General features: G+C 39.9%; 1 protein-coding gene across 8 annotated transcripts in view; it reads right to left on the bottom strand.

The window, feature by feature from the left end:
• Nucleotides 1-3,609, bottom strand: part of CNOT4 (CCR4-NOT transcription complex subunit 4) — a 137,524-nt gene extending 133,915 nt beyond the window's left edge. For 4 of the 8 annotated variants that reach the window (XM_022580444.3, XM_022580455.3, XM_022580462.2 and 1 more), the window contains exon 1: nt 3,370-3,604. The gene's annotated coding sequence lies outside the window, so the exon portion shown is untranslated. Of the gene's footprint in view, nt 1-3,369 lie in introns of all 8 variants that reach the window. The other 4 variants (XM_022580436.2, XM_089917356.1, XM_022580425.3 and 1 more) reach the window with 4 other exon arrangements.
• Nucleotides 3,610-24,278: the final 20,669 nt, after the last annotated feature.

The raw sequence follows: 24,278 nt of genomic DNA, 5'->3' as shown, positions 1-24,278 counted from the left end.
AGTAGCGAAGGAGAGAAAGGGAAGATTTCTAAAATCATACTGCTTAAACTGAGAAGATATGTTTTCATTATATTGATACATATAACATCATTTTAAAAATAAAACTCCCCTAATGCAAGGAGTTCATCCTTAAGCAATGCCCTCTTTCTTTTACAAAGTAATAAACTGCAAGTTATCACTAGTGCTCCAATCAGACTAAAGTTGAAGGGCATTACAAAACAATTTTTCTGTATTTTGCCATTTGATTATAACTGTCTCATCCTAATAAAATTAAAGATTTGTCTATGGAACTTTATGAAAACAAATTTCATAACAAGTCAACCTCAAGTAACTCATGTTCAAAAACCCTTCTGTAGAAATAATCTATTCAATTGAAGAATTCAACTACTGAAACTGGCAGAAAGTATTCCAAACTATCCAAAAAAAAGAACCCCACGAAATTATGAAGCTACAATACTCAAAATGTTACATTTAAGAAGTTAAATCACACGGGCTTCCCTGGTGGCGCACTGATTAAGAATCCGCCTGCCAATGCAGGGGATATGTTTCGAGCCCTGGTCCGGGAAGATCCCACATGCCGCGGAGCAACAAAGCCCGTGCGCCGCAACTACTGAGCTTGCGCTCTAGGGCCCGCGAGCCACAACTACTGAAGCCCGTGCGCCTAGACCCTGTGCTCGGCAACAAGAGAAGCCATTGCGATGAGAAGCCCGCGCACCGCAACTAAGAGTAGCCCCCACTCACGGCAACTAGAGAAAGCCCGCGTGCAGCAACGAAGACCCAACACAGCCAAGGATAAATAAATAAATTTATAAAAATAAAAAAAAGTTAAACCATACAAAAATACTTTGAACTCTCAGCTCTGTATTTCCTATCAAAATATCAAAGAACTTTAGATATCTTCTTCACATGTGTTAAAGATCCCAAAGTAAATTCATTTTGACTTCACAGTGCTGAAACTAAGAATTTGATGATGGCAGGAAAAAAACTATAGAGTGGAGAAAATTACTTGAGAATGCTTTTATTGAAGCAAAATATCTTTACAAAAGAAAAGATGTATTAAAATCATTTACCCTCTTCTGCCAGACAAACAGTCCTCTCCTAGAACACACTGCTTACAATTCAGCCAAGTATGACTGCCAAGGGTTTCTAAACCCGTGTGTTAGGCTTGTTCAAAGTGGAAAGCTTCTCCACCAGTGTATTACAAAGAAAAATGAAATATATTTTTTGCTTAGAGTTGAAGATCAATTGTATTAAATATATTCCTACTGATAAACTAAAAGTAAGTAATACTTTTTTTAAAAAAACCTCGGGTCATAACTTAGGACAAGGTTTGCTATATAAATTGCTTCCAATTCTCAGAAAAGTCGGGATTTATTTAGTTTCCCCAAATTGTGGCTTAAGTGGCTGAAAGGAAAAATGAAGTTTTATAAACAGCTTTCCTAACCTCGGTTTACATTTGATGAAACAGACCATTTATCACAATCAAGTGAATATAATGTCAAATGTAAGATTCCATCAAGTATTACAGATAAAATCTGTAAAAAATTCACAATTATGCAGTAACATCCAAAAGTGATTTAATGGACAACTATATGTATTTATATATACACTTGAGGTATTATTACTTTTGCAAATAAGAGGTATACTGCTGCATGAGATTGCTACTATGACTTAATATTTTTACATACATCTTAAGAACACAATGTCTTATTTACATTTAAATTTGAGATGTATGTATCTGATCTATGTAATCCTGTTCGTTTTTCTGGTAATTCTTTATTTCACAATAGTCTGATTATAGCAAAAGCTCCTTCTTCACAAAACAGACATCATAAGCCACCACTGGCTTCTAGTTTTCTGCTTTTTAATGTAAATAATAATGACACTGAGTGTTACCAAATGCATTTATGTGCACAGCTTTGTCATTTCTTTCCCAGCCCCCTTCTTTTCTATGGAAAAAATGAGATTTAGTTTTGAAAAAAAAATCGATTTTTCCTTTGCTTATAGACCTAATGGTTTTCAAGAGAAGACAATTTATTCAGATACCTACCATTCTAGATATGTTAAAAGAAAGAACTTCCCAAATCCAAAAATATCAAGTCAGTCAGATATTAGCTGGAGAGGAAATTTCCCCTCAAACTATAAATAAAATGTCATCAATTAAGCTGAACATCAATAAAACTGAGTCAATAATCAATTCTCAATTTGGAAGGAATCTGTAACCCACATATAACCTGCATATAATCAGAACACCACTTATATTTGCTTGTGGAGCTCACAGATGAATTTGGTTGTGTGCCAGATTTATCTTATTTTTAAATGCCCAGGCTAATATTTGTTGGTATAATCAGAGCCCACATTAAGTATCCTGGGGAGACTCAATTCAGAAGAATGCTTGGGAGCATGGAGAAACCGGTCCAAAATGGAAAAAAAAAAAAAACAAACCACGTCCCAACAGAGCGAATAATCCACAAATAGATCATTGAAAGCAGAACGAAGACGCTCCTCTCCGGAGTAGCCTGAATAAACGAGCTTCACTCAAAATGTTTAATAGTATCCTACCTCACTTCATTCACTTCCCAACTTCCTTGACTTTTCAGGGGCCAACACGGGGCATCCCTTTTTTTCTGGAAGTGTATGCTGAAAGAATCTGTATAGGAAAGAGGGAAGGAACGGACAATACCCAAGAACGCTGTGAAACAGGTGGGTCAGAACGAGCAGCAGCATAATCTAGATACTTAAGGGGCAGCTTTAAAATGACAGATGTGGTTAAAGGAAAGACTGCAAATCGGAAGAAGCTCTAGGGTAGCAGATAGGCTGGGGACTAATGGCAAGCACCAGGGGGGAGCAAAGGCTAACTCCACAGTGGTAGCAGCGGAGCAAAAAACAAGCGGCAGGACCGAGTGGGCAACGAGCAGTGGGATTAATGAGCACCACGGGTCACAGTGGAAGTGATGGCTTCGGTCTTGGGAGACGGGAGCCACTGGAGAAGGACATCAGAGAGGGGCAAGGGGGTTGGGAAAACAGAGAGTCCTGAGACCTAAGATTCCTGCCCCTACAAAAACGTAGGGGAGAGCACTGAAGACGAGCAGCCGCCTCGGCTGCCCAATTGAAGAGATTTTTGAAGCAGTCGAGGCTCGCCGCCGCGCAGCCTTCTGCCCCGCTCCCTTTTCCCGGCGGTAACTGCTGTGGCGTAGAGGGGAGAGGGAGGAAGAGGAGGAGGAGGAGGAAGACCGAGAAGGAGGCTGAAGATGAGGCGGGGGGTGGGGAGAAAGGGGGGTGCGGCCTGCACAGTCCCAGCGAAGCCTCCGCTCTCTCGTAGCCGGTAAGCCCCGGGTTTCCCCTAAGCCCAGCCCCGCACAGACTCACCCGCCTGCCTTGCCTCGCTTTTCCCTTATCCGATTCCACGCGTTGCCGCGTCCTCACAAGAGACCACTGAACGAGTGTCGGGGAAAAAACTCTTCAGAAACGGGCCTGATTGCTTCAGCGAGTCCGACCTTTACGGCTGAGAGAGAGACTCTCAGCTTTCGGTGGGTTCCACAGCCAGACGGGCCACCATCTTACATTAGGGTAAGACTCCTCCGGCCTCCGGTGCGCAGGCGCACGCCGATCCGACAGGGAGGGGCGGGGGAGGGGTGGGAGGAGCGGCGGGGGGGGCTGCTCCCGCAGCATCCTGGGAGTTGTAGTCCTCGGAGGGTAACAGCCCAGAGGCAAGCCGGGAATTGATGTTCTCACTCCGAGGGCGGATGGGATCGTCCACCTCACGTGCCTGTTACACTATTGCCTTTCTTCGTGTTTTGCTTCCTTCTTGACCCGCGTGTGCTGCTCCGCTGTCATTTGGTCGGCGGCCTTCGTTAGTGGTCCCGTTTCCTCGGTGTTTGCTCAAATATGGGAGACCAAAACTCGGGGCGGGCGTAACCAATTTTGGGGGAACCGAGACCGTTCTCTGCTCTGCCCACCATGGGTATTAAAGAGGGCGGGGTACAGTCAGGTTGGAGGTAGGAGGAGCGCGGGATTTGATCTAGAGTGGGAATTGGATACTGAATTGGCGTTTGTTTAAGAAAAGTGTTAACTCGTTGCCACTGTTTGCGCGTTTTGGAGTCACCACCCTTGATCCAGTCCTCACCATTAATCTCCAGTGAAGAGATATCCTAAATTGTCCTTTACAGAAGTACAAGAGAAGGGAATACCCACGCGTTTACAAAAATGTGTTTCTAATGATATAAATTTGAGAACAGTATGCGGACTTTGCAGATTGTTAGTTCGATTTCCAGCCCGCACAGCTCTGCGCGCGGAGTTCACAAACCCTTCACACATCAATACATCCCAACGAATATAAGAACGCGTTCGCAATTTCTACGAGCGCCGAGGAATCCTCAATCTCAAAAATCAGTCACACACATACACAAAAAAATCAGTCAATTTACTGGTCCCTCCCACATGCCTCCTAGAATTCTGGTGGAAGTGGCGCTCGACGCAGTCGTTTTTGCTTATTGTGTGTATTCTTCACCCATTCATACAACAAATACTCATTGAGCTCCTCCTGTGTGCCCGGCACTGTTCTATACATGGGGAGGAGACGGTGAGCAAAATAGACAAAATTCCCTGTTCCTATTCTAGGAATTCCTGTGTCTATTCTAGTGTGTGTGTTGGGGTGACAGAAAAGGGAGATGAGGCAATTTATAAAACATATGATTGAAATGCATAGTATATTGTAACTGATGAAAAATTCTAAACAGAAGGAGAATAGGGGAAGGTTTCAGTATAAAATCTGTGAACTTAATCTCATAGTGAGAAGTTTCATTTCATTTTTTAACAATACATTAGTTCTTTGTGCTTTACTATCAAGCCTAGAGTCAATTATTTGGTGAAAACTTAAAATATGTAATAAACTCACAATTCACCAAAAATTTGAAATTGTAGAATCATGAGATTATTACCTAGCAAGGAAACTTGGGAAATCATTTGGATTCACCACCTTTAGGTAACTATTTAAACATTCAGTATAGGAGACATGTATTATTTTAATGTGTGTTTTTTATATTACCAATTTTACAGTGAAATGTAAACCAAAAAACGAAAAGAACAAAATAAACAGAATCCTTACCATTATTAAAGATAAGAAGCACCACATTGAGACTGGAAAGGATCTTAATCATCATCTAATCCATCATCTTATCCTACACACCTTTTTTTAAGAACAGTATCTTTACAATATCTCTTGTATTAGCCTAAAATGAAATTCATGGATAATTTATGAATTTCATCTACATACATGATCTTGTTTTAAATCAAAATAATGTCCTATATATGATATAAAAGTAATTTATAATACAATGTTTTGTATTTCAATATATAAATGCTCAGACATGACAATTCTAGAAAATATAATCAAATCTTCATTTGCTGGCACTTATAAATCCCCATGAATGTGAAAGCTCCAAATACCAACTGACACAAGTATGGTGATTGACCACCTCTGGTGACAACACTAATCTGTCCTCACTGTCCAGTGTAGATGCATTCCTAAAACACTCACTTTTAGAGATCTGTAATAATTTAAAACAGCTTTGTGTTCATATGCAAAATAGGTCAGGTTTTAGGTACGGATCATATATACAGGTTTCTCACCTGCACTGGGGGCATTTAAAAGTCATGAGGGATGGGCTTCCCTGGTGGCGCAGTGGTTAAGAATCTGCCTGCCAATGCAGGGGACACGGGTTTGAGCCCTGGTCCGGGAATATCCCACATGCCAGAGCAGCTAAGCCCGCGAACCACAACTACTGAGCCCACGTGCCACAACTACTGAAGCCCCCACACCTAGAGCCCGTGCTCCGCAACAAGAGAAGCCACTCCAATGAGAAGCCCGCGCACCGCAACAGAGAATAGCCCCCACTTACCGCAACTAGAGAAAGCCCGCACACAGCAATGAAGACCCAACGCAGCCAAAAATAAATTAATTTAATTTTAAAAAAAGAGCCCTCTTTAAAAGTGATGAGGGACACAAAATAATTTTTCATGTAAGGAACAGTCCCCTGTTTTGCAGAAAGTCTAGCTTACCTGGCCCCTACCCTCTAAAGGTCAATAGTACCTCCCAGAGTATCCAACACTAGGGGGCAATCCCATACCTACTGACAGTCATTTATTCCTGGAGACTAACAGTAAGGAAGTGACATTTCCTAGGTCACCACCTAATTAGTGACAGAGCCACTATCCTCCCAGGCCAATGCTCCTTTTACACTGTTTTACAAATTTTTCATATATATATGTGTGTATGTTGTATGTGTAATTTCATATAGACATCCATGTAACATATATCATTTAAAAGGTTAATTAATATGCAATTCTAGCTGCCTAATGATTCCTCGGTGTAGGACATACCATTTATTCACTCCATAAATGTTTTTTACCTTTGAGTATTGTGCTAGGTGATGGTGGTACAGCAAAACACTGTCTCTGTCCTCATAGAGCAGGGTGCCTCGTGGAGGAGGCAGAGATGAAATCATCAGACATTTAAATAAATACAAGTGAGCCTTCCCTGGTGGCGCAGTGGTTAAGAATCCGCCTGCCAATGCAGGGGACATGGGTTCAAGCCCTGGTCCGGGAAGATCCCACATGCCGCGGAGCAACTAAGCCCGTGTGCCACAACTACTGATCCTGCGCTCTAGAGCCCGTGAGCCATAACTACTGAAGCCCGTGCACCTACAGCCCGAGCTCCACAACAGGAGAAGCCACCACAGTGAGAAGCCCACGCACCGCAACGAAGAGTAGCTCCCGCAACTAGAGGAAGCCCGCACGCAGCAACGAAGACCCAATGCAGCCAAAAATAAATAAATAAATAAATTTTAAATAAATAAATAAATACAAGTATATACATATAATTTCTTATAGATTATTATAACTGGTGATGAGTACTGTGAAGGTGTTTACAAGATGTTATGAGACTGTTTAAGAGGGGAACCTAATTTGTTTTCTTTTTTCTTTTTTTATAGTTTGCCTCTCCCAACCCCAAACTCCCAGTCCATCCCTCTCCCTACCCCGCAACAACCACAAGTCCAATCTCCATGTCTGTGAGTCTATCTCTGCCCTGTAGATAGGTTCATTTGTGCCGTATTCTAGATTCACATATAAGTGATATCATATGGTATTTGTCCCTGTCTTTCTGACTTACTTAGTATGATAATCTCTAGTTGCATCCTTGTTGCTGCAAATGGAATTATTTTGAGGGGAACCTAATTTAGATTGGTGAGCAAGAGGAGGCTAGTCAGGGAAGATCTTTACAGGTTAAGAGTAGAAAATATGCAGGGATTATGAATGAGGTGGAAAAAACCTTACTAGAATGTTAGTGTGAGTTATGGTAAGCAAGCGGAGGTGGGGTGTAAGGTGGATTAAATAGAGGCAAGGGCCATATCATTCCAGAGCCTTGCAGGCCATGGTAGGAAATGTGGATCTTCTTCCATGGGAAAAGGAAAGGCTTTGAAGAAAGAGGCATGATCTCATTTACATTTTTAGAAGAACATGCTACTGAATGTTCATCACTGAGGAAGTTATTAACTTGATTTTTGTACTTCCATTCTCTGGAATAATACATAGCTATATGAAAGAGAGAAAGGGAAAGAACTATATATTGACCTGAAAGAATGTCCATGACATGTTATTAGGTAAAGAATAAATAAGTAAATTATAACATGATATATTTGTATAATGTTACCCATTTTTTTAGAAATAAAAAAGAATCAATCAATGTTTATGTATAGCACAGAAAAAAGAATGGGAGAATACGAACACATCAAATATTTTGTGTGTGATTGCTTACTTGGGGGGACTGCAGTTGGAAAGGGGTGGAGGGAGTATACAACTTTGCCTTTATGAATTGCTATATTGATCTATTATGTGTATGAATTAGTTTTATACATTTAAAAAATAGGTCACTCTGCTGTGTGGTGAATGGATAGGAGTAAAGCAAGAATGAAAATGGAGCAACTAATTAAGAGAATATTCTTGGTTCTGATTGTGGTGGCAGTGAAGATAGAAGAGAGGTGATGAGTTCAAGAGATATTTCCTGAGGTTGAAACAATAGGACTTGGTGATGTAATAGATAAGGAGGAGGCGTTCCCATGAATAGCTCTCATGTTTTCTGACTTAAATGGCCTTGTAGATGGTGGCTTCTTTGGTCCAAGGAGAATGGTGACTACTAAAATAGCATCTGTAGAGAGAAGAACAGCTTCATCAGAAAAACAACAGCGTTTCAGGGAAATAATGATTGCCCACCTGAGACTGGTGAACTTAAATTCATGCTGATTGTATTTTGCCCAACTTAGTGGTTTTTCTCTAATAATGCTTTTCTGCTTGGGTTCTGCCAAAGAAACAACTTACAGTTTGGCTTATCTAGGCTGGAGAAGGAGAATGAAAACAGGGGTTGTTTCCCATTTTTCCAACCTTCACAAATTATTAATATATGGATATTTTAAATAAATAAAAATTTCAAGTTATATTCTTAAGATATAGTCTCAAATGTAGACCTACTGGGCCAAAGGAAATGATCAGTTTTATGATCCTTGTTATGACCAGATTGCTTTAATATTAATGAATATTAATGCCACTTTATATGTGAGGCTTTTTTTCCAAAAATCCATTTGCTTAGAGTTTTATTGTTATTATTTATCTTTTCTAGTTTTAATTATTTAGTATTTGAGTGCTAAATATTGGGTATATGTAAGTGAGCAAAGCACTAAGCTCCCTCAAAGATCTTAGGGTTTAAAAGAAAACACAGAATATAAGTTAAATAATAAGCAAGTAAAACTCTACTTATTTGTTGGATTAAGAAGGAAAAAGAACAGAGTAATAGATATATCAGGAAAGAATTTACTTTAGACAGCCTCTCTAAAGAGATGACAATATGAAATTGGAAGGGATCACCCATTTAAAGAATGGCCTGGGCTAAGACCCCAATGCAGGAATGAATTTAGCATATTCCAGGAATGGAAAGTTAACCAGTGAAGTTGTGACATTCAAAAAGTGGTAGGAGGGGCTTCCCTGGTGGCGCGGTCGTTGAGAGTCTGCCTGCCGATGCAGGGGATGCGGGTTCGCGCCCCAGTCTGGGAAGATCCCACATCCGCGGCTGGGCCTGTGAGCCATGGCCGCTGAGCCTGCGCATCCGGAGCCTGTGCAAAAGAGTGGTAGGAGATGAAGTTAGGGAAGAAGGTAAAATCCAGACGAAGAAGGGTTTTACATGGAATTTGGATTTTGTTCTAGACTAAGAGACAATTGGGGACTTCCCTGGTGGCACAGGGGTTAAAGAATCTGCCTGCCAATGCAGGGGACACGGGTTCGACCCCTGGTGCAGGAAGATCCCACATGCCACGGAGCGACTAAGCCCGTGCACCACAACTACTGAAGCCCGCGCGCCTGAGCCCGTGCTCCTCAGCAAAGAGAAGCCACCGCAATGCGAAGCCCGCGCACCACAACAAAGAGTAGCCCCGGGTCTCTGCAGCTAGAGAAAGCCCGCAAGCAGCAACGAAGAGCCAAGGCAGCCAAAAATAAGTTAATTAATTAAAAAAAAAAGAGAGAGACAACTGAATGGTTTGAAAAAGAGAAGTGACATAATCAATTTGTCTTTTCAAAAGATCAAGGGGGGCAGCCACATGGAGAATGGATCAAAGATGGGTGGCAAATATACAGGTGGAGAGACCAGTTAGGAAGCGATTGCAAAAGTGCCGCCTGGAGATAATAAGTAGTTTAGACTATGGCAGGGCTGGAACTAGGATGAGGTGAGGGAGACACTTGCCTTGGGCACAAAATTTAAGCAAGCACTCAAAGATGCAGTCATCAAGGTAAATAACATTTTGATAGAACACTTTTTAAAAATCAACATTAATGCAAAACAAATCCATGATGAACAAAATATTAAAATGTAAAATAAAGACAAAATCTGACCCTGAGTTTTACACAGCCCTGCCTCCCTTTCCTCCCACTAATTCTGGCCCTGGTTCCAATAAAAGTTTTTTTACCAAGATAAGTAGCTGGCTGGCAAGTTCTTTGCTGAAAATAGCGGCCAAAAATAAATAATCAGATAAAATTAATTAATTTTTTTAAAGAACACTGGAAATAACTCAAATGTAAATCAATAGTAAAATGGATAAATTGAGTAATTTAATACAGTGTATTACTATACAGCAAAAAAAAAAGGAATAACTACAGATATACATTTCAATTTCAAAGAATGAATTTCAAAAACAAGATATAGGGCAAAGGAAGAAAATCACAGATGAATATATAACAGTATGATACATTTTATATGAAGTTCAAAAATAGGCAGAACTAAATAATATTATCCAGGGATACATAGGTAGAGTTAAAATTACAAAGAAAAATAAGAATATGTTTTATACAAAATTCAGGACATGGTTATCCCTACACGGAGAAAAAGGGACATGACCTTGGAGGGTTACACAGGGAACTTCTAAAGAACTGATGCTATTTCTTAATCTATCTTGTAGACCTACAGGTGTTCATGTTACCATTATTTTTAAGAGATGCAAATGCATTTTGTACTCTCCTTTGTGTGATTTCTTTCACGGTGAAAACAATTATATTATTCAGGGACATACTCATGAAAAAATTGAATAGTAATCAGGTTTCCCTTGCTGAAAGGCACCAAGTCTGAATAATTTTACAGGCTTATTTTGCCAATCATTCAAGAAATCGATAATGCCTCTCTTATTCACCTCCTTCACTTATGGAGATAAATGCAGTATAATTTACCGCATCGACAGATTAAAATAGAAAATACATATGATCCTTCTAATAGTTGCAGAAAAAGCTCTCAATAAAAGGCAATGTTCAATTATTAAAATATATACTTTAGCAAAACAGGAATAAAAAAGAACTTCCTTAATCCACTAGAAACCTCCAGCAAACATTACACATAATAGTGGAATTTTTAAAGCATTTTCTTTAAAACACAGCAAGGATGTCATGTTATCATAGTTACCATCCAGCATCATACTGGGGGGTCTAGCCAATGCAAAAAGACGTCAAAATGAAACAAGAGATATAAGAACTAGGAAGAAAAAGGAAAAAAACCCTCTCATTATATACAAATATTATGATTGTCAGCATAGAAAATTCAAGAGAATATATGAACAATGAAAACTAAAGAGGATTCAGCAAGGTCGTTGAATACAATATCAACATACAAAAATCAGCAGCATTCCTATATATCAACAATATCAATATGAAACTGCAAAAAATGCACATGACAAAATAGTGATATTTGTTAAATTTGGGTGATTGGTTTTCAACAGAGAGATTGGGATTTCTGGTTTTTGCTAACAGCATACAAGATGATTCTGACCAACCTTTCCCCTTATTGTGCAAAGCGAGCAGAGGCCCACACACACTCCTAGTTCTGTGTAGTATAAATACAAAATAAGATTTAGTGGGGAAAACATTCTGGAGATGCAGCACGAGCATTATTCCTCATTATCCCGCACAGGCACATGCTTAAGCCTGGCATAAATAGAGTGGGTATACCCCGAAAAGGAGTTTTCCAGGTGATGGACCACACTCCTCTGATGTTTTAACTACTTATACAAAATGGGAAATGGGGGGCATCTAGGCAATTATGTAACAATGAGAACCTCCTGGTTGGGGAATGACCTGTTAGAAAAGTAAAGCTTCTGGAGCTCAGATTCCGATAATAGCCTTTTTTTAATCTGTTGCGATAATTTGCATCTGCTGAGCCAGCTTCGAGTTAGGCTACCTGTATGATTATCTATTGCAGCAAAAGTGCTGTGTAACAAACCCCACCCACAAATGCAGTGACTTAAAAGACTTATCATTTGTTTTCTCTCATACAACTATAGGTCAGCTTGGGGTCAATGTATCTAAACTGGGCTCATCTGGGTGGCTCTGTTTCAGCTGCAAGTCCACTTGGGGTTGGCTCTTCTGTAGGCTGGGCTCAGGACTGCTTTCATGTGTGTTCATTCTGGGGCCCAGGCTGAAGGGGAGCAGCTTCCTGAGGAAAGTTCTCATGGCAATTGGGGAGATAGATGCAGGAGGGCAAGTCCAAATGTGCAAACACATTTGGCAACATCTCGGTAGTCAAAGCAAGTCACACAGCCAAGTTCAACATCAAAAGAGCCGGGAAAGGGACTTTCCTGGCAGTCCAGTGGTTAAGACTCCACCCTTCCAATACAGGGGGTGCAAGTTGGATCCCTGGTCTGGGAACTAAGGTCCTACATGCTGCTCTGCTAAAAACAAAACAAAAAAGGGCTGGGAAGTAGACTCCTCTTATTGGGTGGAATGAATATTTGCTGAACAGTAATCTAATCTACCACAATACTGCAAGAGGGACAGGAATGAACCTCTAGGACCGTCCAGATTTGCCTCTCTTCACTCCACTTCCTGGCTTTTGGGGCCTCATTAGATATGAGTCCCTTTATCCCTTCACTAAAGGCAACTGAAAAAAAGTTGGATAAATACCAGAAGCATTTACTAAAAAGCATCAAAGACATAACTGGTGGTCCAGGGGTAAAGAATCCACCTTCCAATACAGGGGATACGGGTTCAATCCCTGGTCAGGGAACTAAGATCCCACATGCTGTGGGTCAACTAAGCCCACGAGCCACAACTACTGAGCCCATGCGCCTCAATGAGAGAGCCCACGTGCCGCAAACTACAGAGCCCACGCGCCCTGGAGCCCATGTGCCACAACTAGAGAAGACCCACACAACACACCGCAACGAAAGATCCCACATGCCTCCACAAAGACCCCGCGTGCTCGTAACTAAGACCTGATGCAGCCAAAAAAATTAATTAAATAAATTTTAAAAAAAGATCCCCCTCTTGTTAAATATGCTAAAGAGCTACTGATTTTACCCTGGTGCCATTTGCTAATCTGAGGGGAACAGCTGAAAAGTGGAGTAGCTTCATGGACACCTGGGGTTTAAGGAACAGGGGTTGGAATTCAACACATCTGAAGGTGGAGACTCTCTGCCCTTGGCTGGGGCCCTGAAATGCCCTACTTCAAAAAGTAGGTAAAAAGGATAGGTACCCTTCAGTGGGTCATCTCAGTAACCCAGCCTTGCCCTTGACTTCTCGTACCATCAGGTACTTGGTAGAAGAAAACAAAAATCCGCTGGAGGAAACTAACATTAATTAAATTAATCCTAAAGGTAATGTTTAAATTAAAATGTCTAAGAAACACTGAGAGATTATGGAATATAACTCAAGTCAAAACAAAGCAGGATTGAGCACCAGTTGCCCACTACGGTAAACTGATCATTAATGTGCACTTTTTCTCTCTTTCCTCTCTTACTTTCCATACTTCTGTACTTCTGCGCTTCCTGGAACCATCTCCCACATGACTAATTTCACCCAAGTTCTTACCTCTGGGTCCACTTCTGAAGACTCTAAACTCATACAACAGATATACAATCATATAACCCCCAGCAGGATCATGATATAGGACAGTGCCCTCACCCTAATAAGTTTCCTCTTACCCCTTTGCAGTCAATCCTCTCCTCCTACGCAATTCTCAAACAACTGCAGACCTGCTTTCTATAACTATCATTTTGCTTTTTACATATTTTCATATAAAATGGAAACTTAATTTAAAATTTTTTTCATCTTATTGATTTTATTGCATGGAAGTTTAAAGAGAATTTATTATATGTGATTGAAACTGCTAATTTTGTCCAAGAAGGACCCCAAGGAGAATCTCATTTGTATCTACTGCTAGGATTCATACAAGTATGATGCCTCTGGGAGACCGAGGGATGGCCACCAGAATTCTACCTGTAGAAGATCCCCAAAAATCTCCTGAGAGACATGAGTCTCCAGGGAAGAACCTGGTATACAGGATTGTAACAGAGCCTTAGTCATTGGAGGAACAGGGGATGATACTGACTCATGTGTGTTACTCAGATTTGTGTCCCAGTTCAGCCCCCTCCATAAACTCATATCTGAGTAATGTGGGCACCCAAGTGCAGGTGTATGTACCAGGGAGAGGAGGAAGTGTGAGCTGAGTCAACTCTGAAAGAGCAGTGTCCCTAAAATCTCTGTGAGACATTGATATACAAGCATATCATGTCATTAATACTCATTCATAAAGCATGACATCCAAAGCACATTTGCCCAGAATGCAGAGGAGCTTTGGCACCTTGAATAATCCAGCATATCTTCCATGATGATGCTCAGAGAGGGAGGCGATGGCAACTACGGCAAGTGACAGCTTGGTGAGCACTAGTAGCCATGATGGGAGCCTTCACGTGGCTTGGCAGGTGGCAAAACCCTGAGCAGTTACTGCTGCTGGAGTCCAAGAAGTACATAATATATACCAATGATTAAGAATTTGGACTTTGGAATCAGACAGGTCTAGATTGAAACCCCAAATATTATCCCATCCTACCTACATGAGGTGCCCTGATGAAGTGCCAACTAACGGTGGGTGTCCAATTTTAATGATTCTTTCATTCATTCAACAAATACTTGTTGAGGACCTACAATGTACCAGGCACCACTGAGGATATGGCAGCGAGGAAAGCAAATGAGTTCAAGGGCTCAACTCCCTCTGTACTAGTTTCACAAAGAATCACTCAGCCTGCTCTTAGCGTCTTACTCTTTCCAAGTTATAGATCTTTGCCGCCTTCCACCAAGCTCCCCTTGAACAATTGGATTTGGAATCTGCAGTTTTACCCTGGATATCTTCATCAATTTCCTCTTCACTCTCTGCCCTTCCCCTCTCCTGCATGCAACCAGCTCCCATTTGCTGGAGAGAAGAGCATTCAGACATTTATCCTCCAATAGTCTTAATAACCTCATCGGAAGGAAGGAGCGTTATCTAATCCCCAGAGACCAGTGCAGCCCTTATGTACCTTTGCCCTGCTGTTTACTTTTCTGGCCTTGCATGTTGAGACCAAGTCGATAGCCCAGTGTCAGAGGTTTTCCCTTTTAGGACCCAGTTCTGGGGATCTCTGCCCTTGTCCTTATTTCTTTCAGAGGCTGGCCCCAATCATTTCATGTTCACTGTATCAGTTGGGGTTCTTGAAGACAAAGAACAGTGATGGGTCCTGGCTAACAAAAGTGGAAAATAAATGTATTAGAAGGACATTGGATGACTCACTCAGCTGGCTTGGAAATGCAGAAAACAGGCAGGAACCAGGGGGCTGGCAGCTGAAGCAGTCTGGTTAAGAACACAAATGTCACGGGCATCGCATCCATCACCATTGTTCTGTTGCCTCTGTTGCATACTGCCACAAGTAAATCTGACTAACCCTTCCTCCTTGCATCACTCAGAGTCCTAGAAAGAGCATCTAATTGCAGACCCTAGGTCACATGCATGGTCTTTAGCTGTCCAGATACTCAGGCAAAACTTGGTGGCATATTGATCGGTATTTTTGCTTTGTTGCCACTGGCTTCCCCTGGCTGATACTCCTCCAAGTTGAAAGAATCAGGATCGGTCATGGAGATGCAAAATCACTTTGGCAAAGAGCCTTCCATGGATTTCATGCTGACCCTATTTGGACTGATCATTGTATAGCCATCCTCTGGATAGTTAGCCTTTCTTTTCAACTCAAGACTTGCCCTTAGTTCCATTATAACTCTCTTGCTCTTGTTCTCTGCCTTTCCCTTTGCCATGCTTCTCTGCAAAACTATTTGAACCTGTTCATTCTACTTTGCTTTCATGACTAAGACCCTTCTCCCAGCCTTAATCATTTCAAACTTGTAGTCCCACGTTTTATACCTTTTCCAGCTTTAAGGCTTTTGTACAATGGAAAAATCTGCACACATGTAGCTAAAGTTGTTTCACTTCAACCGTCTTGTGCTGCTATCCAAACACTTCACTTAACTCTTTTTTTTTTTTTTTTTTTGCGGTACGCGGCCCTCTCACTGTTGTGTCTTCTCGCGTTGCAGAGCACAGGCTCCAGACGCGCAGGCTCAGCGGCCATGGCTCACGGGTCCAGCCGCTCTGCGGCGTGTGGGGTTTTCCCAGACCGGGGCATGAACCCGTGTCCCCTGCATCGGCAGGCGGACTCTCAACCACTGCGCCACCAGGGAAGCCCTTCACTTAACTCTTAAACCAACCTATTCATAAAGAGAACATTCATTCCAAAAAAATCCAGTTTTCTTCTGCATGTTACAAACCTCTAATTTCTATTATACTTCATTGTCCTACTAAATTACTAGAGATTTAATTTTTTTCCTTTTTTTAAAAATTTGAAAATAAGTACCCCTAAAAGGATTTCAAAGAGCCTTTTTTTCCTGTGTTTACCTAATATTATTTTCCCTCTGAAATACCTGTGGTCTGTATGTTTAGGTACATTCTTTTCAGTATTGTTTATAATAGCTGGTAATTGCTTATAAAAATTCTAAATGTCCAATGATAGTAGACTGGCTAAAGAAATTATAGTATATTCATATAGTGGAACTCTGTGTAGTTCATGTAAAGAATGATATAGATCCATATATGCTGGTGTGGAGCCATGTCCATCATGTCCTGGTATGTGAAAAAGAGAGACAAGAAGTATGTGTATGGTATATTATCATTTGTGAAAAAACATTTTATGTATGTGCAAAGAATGTCTTCAGAAGGATATATAAAAAACTAGTAATAGTAATTCCCTCTGGAGAAGGAATCTGTTGCCTGGGGAAAGAGGTGAGAGGGAGAGATTCTTTTCATTTCATGCTCAATGTGGTACCAAAATAAAATAAATTATTTCTACTTGGGGGAAATTCAGACACAGAGACAAAAACCATAATAATTTATGATTCATCTGAAAGACCTTGAGAAACAATTCCATTTAAAGACTTTGGGTTCATGGTTTCTGATTTCTCATTTGGGTTTGATTGCCACAAAAACTTTGGGGAAAACAGGATTTGGGGTTTCACTTTTATCTCTTTGGAGAAGCTGATCTGCATTTTGGAAGAGCCATTCTAGAACACAGGAGTTGGATATCTAACCTTCTATGTTACTCTCTCTTCAACAAGTATTTATTGAACACCTGTGGGGATACCAGGGCCAGTGCTACACACTGAAGTGGCCCATATGCTGCAAACAGGTTTCATATTCTGATGAGAATAAAGTGGGAGAAAATATAAACTTGACTATAATAACTCTTGCTCCATCACTGAGAACACAGTTCTGTGTGATTTTCTCATTCCAAGTCCTTGAAATACCAGTAAAGAGACTCAAGAATTTAAAAAAAATTTTTTATGTTCAGGCAAATTTACTTCCAAACTATGGCTTTTATTCCTCCCAATATTCCAGTAGGTATTAAATAATTTTTAAGAAACCCAGATCCTATTTTCATGGCACAAGCTTTTGTAGGACAAATCAAGTAAGTAATAAACTGCAGAAAATGTCATAGAAGTTTGTTTGAATATTTTAAATATGTATATTTAATTTTGTTTCAACATTTTATCACAAAATTTACTTGGGACCTGAGGGAAATAAATTTACTTGGGACCATGTTTGGAAATAAAATCATTCTTTTAGCCTTTTTTTCCCATTTGGCACTCTACTGACATCTAGCAATGCTATGAAAATCCAGTTCTTTAGTTCTTTTCCAAAAATTTAGACAACTATTTCCACCTTGGGACATTTGTAGAGACTAAATAAAAAGCAGCGTAACTGAGACAGAAATATCTGGTACTTTACTCAGCCAAGTTGCAATTGTAATGTTCATCATCTTTCCACTGGGGGAGGCCAGTGAAAAATAAGTGTGAGCCATCAAGAAGCCACTAGGAAAGCTAATTGACCACAAAAGCCTAAGGAACAGCAGTCCCAGATTACATAGTGCATACAGATAGATGTTTCATTCATCCATTTATGTATTTATTCAGTTTAGTAGTAATGTGGACTCTGGAGTCAGACTGCCTGACTTTTAATCTTGACTTTGTTACTTATTACTAGTGTGTGACCTTGTTCCAATCATTCAACTTCTCTGTGCCTCAGTTTCCTTATCTGTAAAATAGTACGTAGTGCTTCATAGGGTGTTAATATTTGCTCTTTGAACAGTGCCTGCCATAGTAAATATTATAGAAGTGCTTGTTAGATTAATTTAACTCAATAGTTTAACAAATATGCATTGAGCAACTACTATGGTCCAGGCATTGAGCCTGATGCTTGGGTTACAGTGGTTAATAAGAGAGTCACAGAATCTGCCGCCTTAACTTTAAGACGACGGAGAAAGACACAATTAAACACGTGATAACAGAAAATGTGAGGAGTATTTTGACCAGGAATGTATAAGGCATTATGGGAGCACAGTGTGGAGGAACATCCCTAGCCTATGTCAAATGGAAGTCTGGCTGTTCTTGGGAGGAGCTTTGCAGGCACCAGAGGGGCAGTACAGTATAGTGGTTGAGTGGCCCTGAGAAGCCCAGCTTTCTGGGTCTGTATCATAGATCTCTGTTGCTTACTGCTTATGTGACCTTGAGCAACTTACTTAACCTCTCTGTACCTCAGGTTCCTCATCTACAAAATGGGAATCATAATTGTACCTGCCTCTTAGAGTCGTAGTGCGGATTCAATGAGTTTACACATCTAAGATACTTAAACAGTACCTGGAATATTGTAAGTACATTTTAAGTGTCTTAATAATGAGTATTACTTGAGTATTAGTATTATTACTTAATAATAAATAATAATTGAAAGTAGGATGATAATATGATAATACTGTCGTAGTTGATTTTTTTTTTTTAAATATACATTTCTTTATTTTTGGCTGCGTTGGGTCTTTCTTGCTGCGTGTGGGCTTTCTTTTCTCTAGTTGTGGGCAGGCTTCTCATTGCAGTGGTTCCTCATGTTGCAGAGCATGGGCTTAGTTGCTCTGTGGCATGTGGGATCTTCCTGGATCAGGGCTCGAACCTGTATCTCCTGCAGTGGCAGGCAGATTCTTAACTACTGTGCCACCAGGGAAGTCTCTGTTGTAGTTGATCTTATCTAGCTCTCTTCTTCAGCTTTACCTCTCCTTTTATGAGACAAGTGAAAATTTTAGAGCATTTTAGAGCGTTATATTTTTCCTGCATCTTTTGCCTAAATCCGTGGTATAACTAAAAACTTCCTCCTTACTTCCTCCCCTTTGAAGTCTAGCTTTTTTTTTTAAGTTTTTCTTTTTTTTTTTTTTGATGTGGACCATTTTTAAAGTCTTTATTGAATTTGTTACAATTTTACTTCTGTTTTACGTTTGTTAGTTTCAATTTTTTTTTTTTTTTTTTTTTTTTGCCTGAGGCATGTGGGATCTCAGCTCCCCAGCCAGCGATCGAACCCGCACCTGCTGCATTGGAAAGCAAAGTCTTAACCACTGGACTACCAGGGAAGTTCTTGAAGTCCAGCTTTTAGTACAGGTTTTAAAAGGGATCTTTAAAATGCTAGAAGCTGGAGCCATTGCATGCGTGGATAATACCAGCATGCCTTCTAATGTATTTTGGCTTTCCGCTTCTTGAAAGAGCACTCAACTTGCAGTCAGGAGACTTAGGTTTCATGCCTGGCTGTGCCACTTTCTGGATGGCAAGACTTTCTGGTCTTGGGCAAGTCACCTAATTTGTCTGATCCTCAGTTTACTCATCTGTAAAACTGGAGAATAATAACTCCTCATTTGGGCTTCCCTGGTGGCGCAGTGGTTGCGAATCTGCCTGCCTGCCAATGCAGGGGACACGGGTTTGAGCCCTGATCAGGGAAGATCCCACATGCTGCAGAGCAACTAAGCCCGTGCGCCACAACTACTGAGCCCGCATGCGGCAACTACTGAAGCCCACGCGCCTAGAGCCCGTGCTCTGCAACGAGAGAAGCCACTGCAATGAGAAGCCCGCGCACTGTAACGAAGAGTAGCCCCCACTCACCGCAACTAGAGAAAGCCCACGCGCAGCAACAAAGACCCAACACAGCCAAAAATAAATAAATAAAATAAATAAATTTAAAAAAACAACTCCTCATTTACCGAGTTGTTACGAGGACAGATGAGAATACATAGGAAGGAAGGAGGACTTTGTAACCTGTAAAGATCCATTCAATTAGAAATACAGCTGATCTCCCTTATATGTGGAATCTAAAATAGTCAAGCTCATAGAAGCAGAGAGTAGAAGTGATTGCCGGGAGCTGGGGGGAGAGGGGGATGAGGAGGTAATGGTTGAAGGGTACGAAGTTTCAATTATGTGAGATAATTAAGTTCTGGAGATCTGCTATACAGAATAGTGCCTATAGGTAACTACTGATTAGTTAAAATTTGCTAAGAGGGTAATTCTTTTTTTTTTTAATTTTTAAATTTAATTTTGTTTATTTTTTATACAGCAGGTTCTTATTAGTTACCTATTTTATACATATTAGTGTATATATGTCAATCCCAATCTCCCAATTCATCCCATCACCACCACCAGCCCCGCTGCATTCCCCCCTTGGTGTCCATACGTTTGTTCTCTACATCTGTGTCTCAATTGCTGCCCTGCAAACCGGTTCATCTGCACCATTTTTCTAGGCTCCACATATATGCGTTAATATACGATATTTGTTTTTCTCTTTCTGACTTACTTCACTCTGTATGACAGTCTCTAGATTCATCCACGTCTCTACAAATGACCCAATTTCATTCCTTTTTATGGCTGAGTAATATTCTGTTGTATATATGTACCACACCTTCTTTATCCATTCGTCTGTTGATGGGCATTTAGGTTGCTTCCATGACCTGCCTATTGTAAAAAGTGTTGCATTGAACATTGGGGTGCATGTGTCTTTTTGAATTAGGGTTTTCTCAGGGTATATGCCCAGTAGTGGGATTGCTGGGTCATATGGTAATTCTATTCTTAGTTTTTTAAGGAACCTCCATACTGTTCTCCATAGTGGCTGTGTCAATTTACATTCCCACCAACAGTGCAAGAGGGTTCCCTTTTCTCCACACCCTCTCCAGCATTTGTTGTTTGTAGATTTTCTGATGATGCTCATTCTAACTGGTGTGAAGTGGCACCTCACTGTAGTTTTGATTTGCATTTCTCTAATAATTAGTGATGTTGACCAGTTTTTCATGTGCTCCTTGGCCATCTGTCTGTCTTCTTTGGAGAAATGTCTATTTAGGTTTTCTGCCCATTTTTGGATTGTGTTGTTTGTTTTTTTAATATTGAGCTGCATGAGCTGTTTATATATTTTGGAGATTAATCCTTTGTTCGTTGATTTGTTTGCAAATATTTTCTCCCATGCTGAGGGTTGTCTTTTCGTCTTGTTTATTATTTCCTTTGCTGTGCAAAAGCTTTGAAGTTTCATTAGGTCCCATTTGTTTATTTTTGGTTTTATTTCCATTACTCTAGGAGGTGGATCAAAAAATCTCTTGCTGTGATTTATGTCAAAGAGTGTTCTTCCTATGTTTTCCTCTAAGAGTTTTATAGTGTCTGGTCTTACATTTAGGTCTCTAATCCATTTTGAGTTTATTTTTGTGCATGGTGTTAGGGAGTGTTCTAATTTCATTCTTTTACATGTAGCTGTCCAGTTTTTCCAGCACCACTTATTGAAGAAACTCTCTTTTCTCCATTGTATATCCTTGTCTCCTTTGTCATAGATTAGTTGGCCATAGGTGTATGGGTTTCTCTCTGGGCTTTCTATCCTGTTTCATTGATCTATATTTCTGTTTTTGTGCCAGTACCATATTGTCTTGATTACTGTAGCTTTGTAGTATAGTCTGAAGTCTGGGAGCCTGATTCCTCCAACTCCGTATTTTTCTAAGAGGATAATCCTTAAGTGTTCTTATCACATACACACATAGACACACAAATAACAATAATAATACTAATGAGAGAGGTGGGAGGAAAATGTGGGATATATTTATGGCTTTGATGGTGGTGGTTTCACAGGTATATACTTAACCCAAACTCATCAAGTTGTATGCATTAAATATGTACAGCTTTTTACATATGAATCATATCTCAACCAAGTGGTAAGAAAATTAGAAATACAACCACATGAATATACCTCTTAGAATATCTGATCTAGTTTTCCACATAGCTGGTCACTCCTGTGGCCCATTCATGTTGCCCAATAAATCCTCAGCCATCTGCCCCAAAGCTTTGGCTACTTACGTCAATTCCAGATCAATCTCAGAGGCCTAACTAGGGTTTAAATTGCGAGAGGGGTAGGTTTGTGGGTATGGGAAAGACACTAAAATTGTTTTCTTCTTTTTTACCCTGTTCTCTTTCTTCTCTCTCTCCTTTACTTCCTGAAAAACCTTTGAACCACCCATTCGACAAAAGGAAAAGAGGTAAGAGGAGTTTTTCTTTCTGTCCCTTATCTGTATTTCTATGGTCTTTTATTTCCATCTGTATCACATAGAGAGTCATGGTGTATTGAAGTTATGTGTTGATATATCTGTTATTCCAACGGATCTCTTTTTTTGTTTGTTTTTCATGGTGGGTTCTCAATAAATGTTTGTTGGATTGAATTTACCTGAATAGAGTGTAATATAATTGAAGCTATTCAGAGCTCAGAGCGTATTTCACACACTTAGATCAAGTGATTTATTCAAAAAGAGTTTCATGGGAGGGTAAAAATAGAGATCTGGATCCAGGCAGTTTTGTTCAGAGAATTTTGAGGGGGTAAAATAGCTCTTGCTGCAGGCTAGGGTCTTTGTAATGAGAAAAATGCAAATATGAAGAATTGCAAAACACCACTGGGGAAATGTCTGGGTATTTTTGAACCTTTGGCAGAGTTGTATTTCTGTCTGGAATACACTTCCTTCTCTTCCCTCATGTCTCTAATCTTAGTCATAGCTTAACCCAGTAGCACATAATAAATATGCAAATTTTATAGAAGTCTTTTTCTAAATCCTCATCCCTTGAAATTACGACCTGGCAATTTCTTCCCCCACCAATAATTCTGAATTCAACATGGAATATAAATATGACAACTGCATATCCTGACTTTTCCACCACAGTTTTGATTTAAAATATTATCTCAGTATCAGACTTGTTTCCTTTTTGTTTCATATTTACGGGGGTCCTATAATAAATAGTTTATGTGAGAAAATGACTAGCTGACATTATTTTTAAGGTATTATGATTTATTTAATTATGTTTTTAAACATAAGGTAGGGAGACTATTTGGATTCCTAAAGAAATATATTTGAACAAATTACCGAACTTGACCAGCAATAAAAAATGCAAGTTAAAATTAGATATCACTTAAAAAAAAACTACCTAATAACATATATTTAAAAGTTATAATACTTAGTGTGGGTGAAGGTTGGAGAATCAGGTTCATTCTATGGAAAGTAAATTCTTTAAAACAATTTTGCAATATCTATTGAGAGCATTAAAGAATTCATGCATGTTAAACTAATAATGTTACTGCTAGGAAACCTTTCTAAAGAATATGGACAAAGATTCATACATAAAGATATTCATCAAAGTATTTATAACAATGAAAAATTAGAAGAAATCTAAATATTCAGTATTAGAAGCTCAGCTACATAAATTTAGGACTGTATATCCATGCACTGGATTAATACACTGGCTTTTGAATTCTTAGTACATAAATGTTCTCTGAGCAGAATGACAAAGTTGAAAATGATGATTTCGAAGAATATTTAATGATAAAGAACATAAGAGGGACTTCAGTGACAGTTCAGTGGTTAAGGACTCTACACTCCCATTGCAGGGGGCCTGGGTTTGATCCCTGGTTGGGGAACTAGGATCCTGCTCAGCCCCAAAAAAAAACTACACATAAGAAACAATGTAAATACATAGTATTAATAATTTATATTAATATCAATATGTCCAGCTGGAGTTAATGCAAGATCTCTAACGATGGGATTACAGCTAATTTCAGTTTTTATTCCTTGAACTAGTTTGTATTTTCTAAATGCTCAGTGATGAGCATGTGTTATTGTTACAATCAGAAAAAAATAATTTAAAACTATGGATGCATAACAGTGAACCTCAACACAGAGATAAACTATTATACTAGAAACCAGGTTGGGTGAGTGAGGGAGTCAGGAGAGGTTTGTCAAAAAAATTCTTGCCTGGAAAGAGCATTGCAGTGGACCACTCTGCAGACCCAGAGGTGAGAGCTGGGCTTTGCCTGTTGCCATCCAGAGAATATTTAAGCACTGAGAACTCAGAAAGCCAAGATCATGGAAGAATTTGGTTTGAACATGTTTAAAAGAATTGAAAACCCCTCTGTCTTGTAGGACAGAGGATCAGAGAAGAGAGCACCAATAGTTTAAGAAAAGCTAACAGCTATGAAGTCACACAGCAATGCAGAACAGTGTCCTGGGAAGGTCAGCCAGTCACCC

The sequence above is a fragment of the Delphinapterus leucas genome, chromosome 9 (genome assembly GCF_059928025.1).
Source record: "Delphinapterus leucas isolate spDelLeu-1000000601 "Yukka" chromosome 9, BTC_Dleu_Yukka2, whole genome shotgun sequence".
Classification (NCBI taxonomy): Eukaryota; Metazoa; Chordata; class Mammalia; order Artiodactyla; family Monodontidae; genus Delphinapterus; species Delphinapterus leucas.
This window is presented reverse-complemented; position numbering and strand designations above follow the sequence as displayed.